An 8,061-nucleotide genomic window follows, 5' to 3' on the forward strand; every position below is an offset into this window, starting at 1 on the left:
GTAAAGGTGTTAAACAGAGCCGGTAAAAAGGTGTTAAACAGAGCCGGTAAAGGTGTTAAACAGAGTCGGTAAAGGTGTTAAACAGAGCCGGTAAAGGTGTTAAACAGAGCCGGTAAAGCTGCACAAATGTGCAAAGTAGACATTAAGGATGCCTTCAAACAATTTCCACTCCATCCAAACCACTGGCCTTGGTTTGGATTAAATGGGACGGTCCCTATTATTTCTTTAAACAACTAGCCTTTGGATGTAGGTCCAGTCCTCGTATCTTTGATCACATACCACAAGCCATTGAGTGGATTCTAAAAATAACTACAACGTGAGATTCATTCTCCATTTACTGGACGACTTTCTCACCACCAATGAGCCTATGTATTCAGCCACGACGACTATGAACACTCTACAGACTGTCTTCTCCAAGCTGCAGGTACCATTATCTGAAAGACACTTGGACTGGCATGTGAGTTGGAGTACCTGGGAATAGTATGGAACTCCGTGAGCAAGACGGCAAGGCTCCCCGTTAACAGACTGTCCAGGATATCATCCCCAGTTCAGGAATTTAGTCAAAAGAAGAAATGCACTAAACAACAACTATTATCCCTGATTGGTCACTGATGTTATGCTTGCAAAGTGGTGGTACCAGGGTGCTCTCTACTGCAAAGTGGTGGTACCAGGGTGCTCTCTACTGCAAAGTGGTGGTACCAGGGCGCTCTCTACTGCAAAGTGGTGGTACCAGGGCATTCTCTACTGCAAAGTGGTGGTACCAGGGCGCTCTCTACTGCAAAGTGGTGGTACCAGGGCGCTCTCTACTGCAAAGTGGTGGTACCAGGGCGCTCTCTACTGCAAACTGCAAAGTGGTGGTACCAGGGCGCTCTCTACTGCAAAGTGGTGGTACCAGGGCTCTCTACTGCAAAGTGGTGGTACCAGGGCGCTCTCTACTGCAAAGTGGTGGTACCAGGGCGCTCTCTACTGCAAAGTGGTGGTACCAGGGCGCTCTCTACTGCAAAGTGGTGGTACCAGGGCGCTCTCTACTGCAAAGTGGTGGTACCAGGGCGCTCTCTACTGTAAACTGGTGGTACCAGGGCGCTCTTTCGTATCTTATCTCATTGATCTATCAAAATCCGCGAAAGAGCTGCATCGCAGAGTGACAATTTCTGCTGCATGTCGAGCAGACTTGAACATGTGGCACATCTTTCTGCAGAAGTGGAACGGCGTGTCATTCTCCCACGAGTCTTCAGTACACTAGCTTCAGACATGAAGCTGTATACCGACGCTTCTACATTAGGTTTTGGAGGTTATTTCAATGGTGCATGGTTCTCCTCCACTTGGCCAGCAGACATGCAGATTATGTGTCAAACCGTAGGTGGATCGATGGCTCTCCTTGAACTATATCCTATTGTGGTGGCAGCAGCAGGGACCTAAGTGGGCAGCCAAAAGGATTGTATTCTGTTGTGACAATGAGGCGGTGGGGTAGTCTAGTGGTTAAAGCGTTGGCTCGTCACGCCGAAGACCCGGGTTCGAATCCCCACATGGGTACAATGAGTGAAGCCCATTTCTGGTGTCCCCCGCCGTGATATTGCTGGAATATTGCTTAAAGCGGCGTAAAACCAAACTCAGTCAGTCAGTCAAATATAGGTTTACAGTTAACTGTCGTGCAGGACATGCCCGTGCAGCACGAACTATGAGGGAAGATCAAAATGTAAAGATATTATGCCATATATGCATATGCTGACCGCATTAGCTGTCTCGCACAACTTTGTCGTTAATGCAAAACATGTCCCTGGTGTGCATAATCAAATTGCTGACTCCTTATTTCGTTTACAGATTGTACGGTTCCGGACTCTTGCCCCACATGCGGACTCTCATGCAACGTCATGTCCGAATCCATCACTACTGAGATGGGTCTGGTGACAAACTTGAACACACTGTGGAACGCCGCCATTGGAGCAAGAAACCACAAGTACGTATGCCTCAGGATTCCAGTCATATGTTGCCTTCCTCCTTCGATACGGTTTGTACTCTACCCTGATTCAGCCCCTGCAGAAGTTGCCACCTATAAACTCTGTACTTCTTCAACAATATGTGGCTTACTGTTTCAGCGTGGCTAAACAATATGCCACAGTTAACCTACCTAGCTGGTATCCGTTTTACTTATTTGCAAGCAGGCATCCATACAGTATTCGATTAAGTGCCAAGTGGTGAATTAAATCGAGTTGCAAAAACCCAGTGCACCTTCACGTCATCCTATCACCTAAGATATTCTGAAGCAGATTGTGTCCAAGTTATGACAAGGGGTCCTTGGACCCTTCAATGTGTTAATCTTGTAAACACTTTACCATGTTATCAAATTAACACTTCACCATGTTAATGTACTGTTACCAAGATAGTGTTAATAATAGTGTTAATTCAATAACACTTGTCTTTACTGTGCATTGACCTTGAAGCTGAGTAGGCCAGTGGACCTGGCCAAGGAATACACACAGTTCCTTGAGGAGTGCCACTAGCAGACCAGCTAGTGCGTATGGAGGAGGAGGAAGGGGACTCAGACTCCCCGATGATGAGTTCATGGATAGCATTATGTGTTTTATATATTTAACAAAATAGAGTGTTCTAAAGGGCCAAAATAAATAAATGACTGTTTGACAAAACCCTAAGAGCAGTTTTGAGTTTTCAGCTATTTGAACCATTTGTGAAATAGTGACTGGCCCGCTAGCCTGTGGCTAGTAAATGTACAAAGGGGCCAGTAAATGCTGAATGGCTGGTGAATATGCAGAGAAGATATGGCTTGGACTGACTGACTGACTGACTGATTTTTGTTTTACGCCGCTTTTAGCAATATTCCAGCAACATCACGGCGGGGGACATCAGAAATGGGCTTCACACATTGTACCCATGTGGGGATTCGAACCCGGGTCTTCAGCGTGACGAGCCAACGCTTTAACCATTAGGCTACCCCACCGCCCCCATATGGCTTGGACATACATGGATGAAAGCTGTATGGGGATTACAGTTATGGACGAATACTGGATCCAGCATTCACAGTTTGTTGTATAGCGGGTGTGGCTTAATCATTGGGATGCACTTTGAATGGCGCCAAGACATGCTATGCATATACCCTACATTTAGCCTGCATGGTAATTGTATATCTAGACCAGAATGCAGTCCATTCATTTAGATGCAACATGATTTTCATGTATACAATGAATGGATGCAAATGTATCCAGGTTGTTATTTGTTATTCAGGATGTACTTGGGATACGTTTCCTTCATGTAGTTCATGTACTCCAGGTTAATGTGGATCGGGATGTAGCCTGGATGTAGTACATGTATCTCCAGGTTCTCCGCACTGGATCGGGATGTAGCCTGGATGTAGTACATAGGGATATCTCCAGGTTCTCCGTACTGGATCGGGATGTAGCCTGGATGTAGTACATGTATCTCCAGGTTCTCCGTACTGGATCGGGATGTAGCCTGGATGTAGTACATGTATCTCCAGGTTCTCCGCACTGGATCGGGATGTAGCCTGGATGTAGTACATGTATCTCCAGGTTCTCCGTACTGGATCGGGATGTAGCCTGGATGTAGTACATGTATCTCCCAGGTTCTCCGTCTCACTGGACTGGATCGGGATGTAGCCTGGATGTAGTACATGTATCTCCAGGTTCTCCGCTACTGGATCGGGATGTAGCCTGGATGTAGTACATGTATCTCCAGGTTCTCCGTACTGGATCGGGATGTAGCCTGGATGTAGTACATGTATCTCCAGGTTCTCCGTACTGGATCGGGATGTAGCCTGGATGTAGTACATGTATCTCCAGGTTCTCCACTGGATCGGGATGTAGCCTGGATGTAGTACATGTATCTCCAGGTTCTCCGCACTGGATCGGGATGTAGCCTGGATGTAGTACATGTATCTCCAGGTTCTCCGCGACTGGATCGGGATGTAGCCTGGATGTAGTACATGTATCTCCAGGTTCTCCGTACTGGATCGGGATGTAGCCTGGATGTAGTACATGTATCTCCAGGTTCTCCATTACTGGATCGGGATGTAGCCTGGATGTAGTACATGTATCTCCAGGTTCTCCGTGACTGGATCGGGATGTAGCCTGGATGTAGTACATGTATCTCCAGGTTCTCCATTACTGGATCGGGATGTAGCCTGGATGTAGTACATGTATCTCCAGGTTCTCCGTTACTGGATCGGGATGTAGCCTGGATGTAGTACATGTATCTCCAGGTTCTCCGCACTGGATCGGGATGTAGCCTGGATGTAGTACATGTATCTCCAGGTTCTCCATTACTGGATCGGGATGTAGCCTGGATGTAGTACATGTATCTCCAGGTTCTCCGTACTGGATGGGATGTAGCCTGGATGTAGTACATGTATCTCCAGGTTCTCCGTACTGGATCGGGATGTAGCCTGGATGTAGTACATGTATCTCCAGGTTCTCCGTACTGGATCGGGATGTAGCCTGGATGTAGTACATGTATCTCCAGGTTCTCCGCACTGGATCGGGATGTAGCCTGGATGTAGTACATGTATCTCCAGGTTCTCCGTACTGGATCGGGATGTAGCCTGGATGTAGTACATGTATCTCCAGGTTCTCCGTACTGGATCGGGATGTAGCCTGGATGTAGTACATGTATCTCCAGGTTCTCCCGCACTGGATCGGGATGTAGCCTGGATGTAGTACATGTATCTCCAGGTTCTCCGCACTGGATCGGGATGTAGCCTGGATGTAGTACATGTATCTCCAGGTTCTCCGTACTGGATCGGGATGTAGCCTGGATGTAGTACATGTATCTCCAGGTTCTCCGTACTGGATCGGGATGTAGCCTGGATGTAGTACATGTATCTCCAGGTTCTCCGCACTGGATCGGGATGTAGCCTGGATGTAGTACATGTATCTCCAGGTTCTCCGCACTGGATCGGGATGTAGCCTGGATGTAGTACATGTATCTCCAGGTTCTCCGCACTGGATCGGGATGTAGCCTGGATGTAGTACATGTATCTCCAGGTTCTCCGTACTGGATCGGGATGTAGCCTGGATGTAGTACATGTATCTCCAGGTTCTCCGTGTACTGGATCGGGATGTAGCCTGGATGTAGTACATGTATCTCCAGGTTCTCCGTACTGGATCGGGATGTAGCCTGGATGTAGTACATGTATCTCCAGGTTCTCCGCACTGGATCGGGATGTAGCCTGGATGTAGTACATGTATCTCCAGGTTCTCTGGATGTAGTACATGTATCTACTGGATCGGGATGTAGCCTGGATGTAGTACATGTATCTCCAGGTTCTCCGCACTGGATCGGGATGTAGCCTGGATGTAGTACATGTATCTCCAGGTTCTCCGTACTGGATCGGGATGTAGCCTGGATGTAGTACATGTATCTCCAGGTTCTCCGTACTGGATCGGGATGTAGCCTGGATGTAGTACATGTATCTCCAGGTTCTCCGCACTGGATCGGGATGTAGCCTGGATGTAGTACATGTATCTCCAGGTTCTCCGCACTGGATCGGGATGTAGCCTGGATGTAGTACATGTATCTCCAGGTTCTCCGTACTGGATCGGGATGTAGCCTGGATGTAGTACATGTATCTCCAGGTTCTCCGTACTGGATCGGGATGTAGCCTGGATGTAGTACATGTATCTCCAGGTTCTCCGCACTGGATCGGGATGTAGCCTGGATGTAGTACATGTATCTCCAGGTTCTCCGTACTGGATCGGGATGTAGCCTGGATGTAGTACATGTATCTCCAGGTTCTCCGCACTGGATCGGGATGTAGCCTGGATGTAGTACATGTATCTCCAGGTTCTCCGTACTGGATCGGGATGTAGCCTGGATGTAGTACATGTATCTCCAGGTTCTCCGTACTGGATCGGGATGTAGCCTGGATGTAGTACATGTATCTCCAGGTTCTCCGCACTGGATCGGGATGTAGCCTGGATGTAGTACATGTATCTCCAGGTTCTCCCGTACTGGATCGGGATGTAGCCTGGATGTAGTACATGTATCTCCAGGTTCTCCCGTACTGGATCGGGGATGTAGCCTGGATGTGTAGTACATGTATCTCCAGGTTCTCCGCACTGGATCGGGATGTAGCCTGGATGTAGTACATGTATCTCCAGGTTCTCCGTACTGGATCGGGATGTAGCCTGGATGTAGTACATGTATCTCCAGGTTCTCCGCACTGGATCGGGATGTAGCCTGGATGTAGTACATGTATCTCCAGGTTCTCCGCACTGGATCGGGGATGTAGCCTGGATGTAGTACATGTATCTCCAGGTTCTCCGTACTGGATCGGGATGTAGCCTGGATGTAGTACATGTATCTCCAGGTTCTCCGCACTGGATCGGGATGTAGCCTGGATGTAGTACATGTATCTCCAGGTTCTCCGCACTGGATCGGGATGTAGCCTGGATGTAGTACATGTATCTCCAGGTTCTCCGTACTGGATCGGGATGTAGCCTGGATGTAGTACATGTATCTCCAGGTTCTCCGTACTGGATCGGGATGTAGCCTGGATGTAGTACATGTATCTCCAGGTTCTCCGTACTGGATCGGGATGTAGCCTGGATGTAGTACATGTATCTCCAGGTTCTCCGTACTGGATCGGGATGTAGCCTGGATGTAGTACATGTATCTCCAGGTTCTCCGTACTGGATCGGGATGTAGCCTGGATGTAGTACATGTATCTCCAGGTTCTCCGTACTGGATCGGGATGTAGCCTGGATGTAGTACATGTATCTCCAGGTTCTCCGTACTGGATCGGGATGTAGCCTGGATGTAGTACATGTATCTCCAGGTTCTCCGTACTGGATCGGGATGTAGCCTGGATGTAGTACATGTATCTCCAGGTTCTCCGTACTGGATCGGGATGTAGCCTGGATGTAGTACATGTATCTCCAGGTTCTCCGTATACTGGATCGGGATGTAGCCTGGATGTAGTACATGTATCTCCAGGTTCTCCGCACTGGATCGGGATGTAGCCTGGATGTAGTACATGTATCTCCAGGTTCTCCGTACTGGATCGGGATGTAGCCTGGATGTAGTACATGTATCTCCAGGTTCTCCCGTACTGGATCGGGATGTAGCCTGGATGTAGTACATGTATCTCCAGGTTCTCCGTACTGGATCGGGATGTAGCCTGGATGTAGTACATGTATCTCCAGGTTCTCCACTGGATCGGGATGTAGCCTGGATGTAGTACATGTATCTCCAGGTTCTCCGTACTGGATCGGGATGTAGCCTGGATGTAGTACATGTATCTCCAGGTTCTCCGCGCACTGGATCGGGATGTAGCCTGGATGTAGTACATGTATCTCCAGGTTCTCCGTACTGGATCGGGATGTAGCCTGGATGTAGTACATGTATCTCCAGGTTCTCCGCACTGGATCGGGATGTAGCCTGGATGTAGTACATGTATCTCCAGGTTCTCCGTACTGGATCGGGATGTAGCCTGGATGTAGTACATGTATCTCCAGGTTCTCCGTACTGGATCGGGATGTAGCCTGGATGTAGTACATGTATCTCCAGGTTCTCCGTACTGGATCGGGATGTAGCCTGGATGTAGTACATGTATCTCCAGGTTCTCCGCACTGGATCGGGATGTAGCCTGGATGTAGTACATGTATCTCCAGGTTCTCCGTACTGGATCGGGATGTAGCCTGGATGTAGTACATGTATCTCCAGGTTCTCCGCACTGGATCGGGATGTAGCCTGGATGTAGTACATGTATCTCCAGGTTCTCCGTACTGGATCGGGATGTAGCCTGGATGTAGTACATGTATCTCCAGGTTCTCCGTACTGGATCGGGATGTAGCCTGGATGTAGTACATGTATCTCCAGGTTCTCCGTACTGGATCGGGATGTAGCCTGGATGTAGTACATGTATCTCCAGGTTCTCCGCACTGGATCGGGATGTAGCCTGGATGTAGTACATGTATCTCCAGGTTCTCCGTACTGGATCGGGATGTAGCCTGGATGTAGTACATGTATCTCCAGGTTCTCCGTACTGGATCGGGATGTAGCCTGGATGTAGTACATGTATCTCCAGGT

Source organism: Haliotis rubra, unplaced genomic scaffold (genome assembly GCF_003918875.1).
Source record: "Haliotis rubra isolate DU_JTF1 unplaced genomic scaffold, ASM391887v1 Scf258, whole genome shotgun sequence".
NCBI lineage: Eukaryota > Metazoa > Mollusca > Gastropoda > Lepetellida > Haliotidae > Haliotis > Haliotis rubra.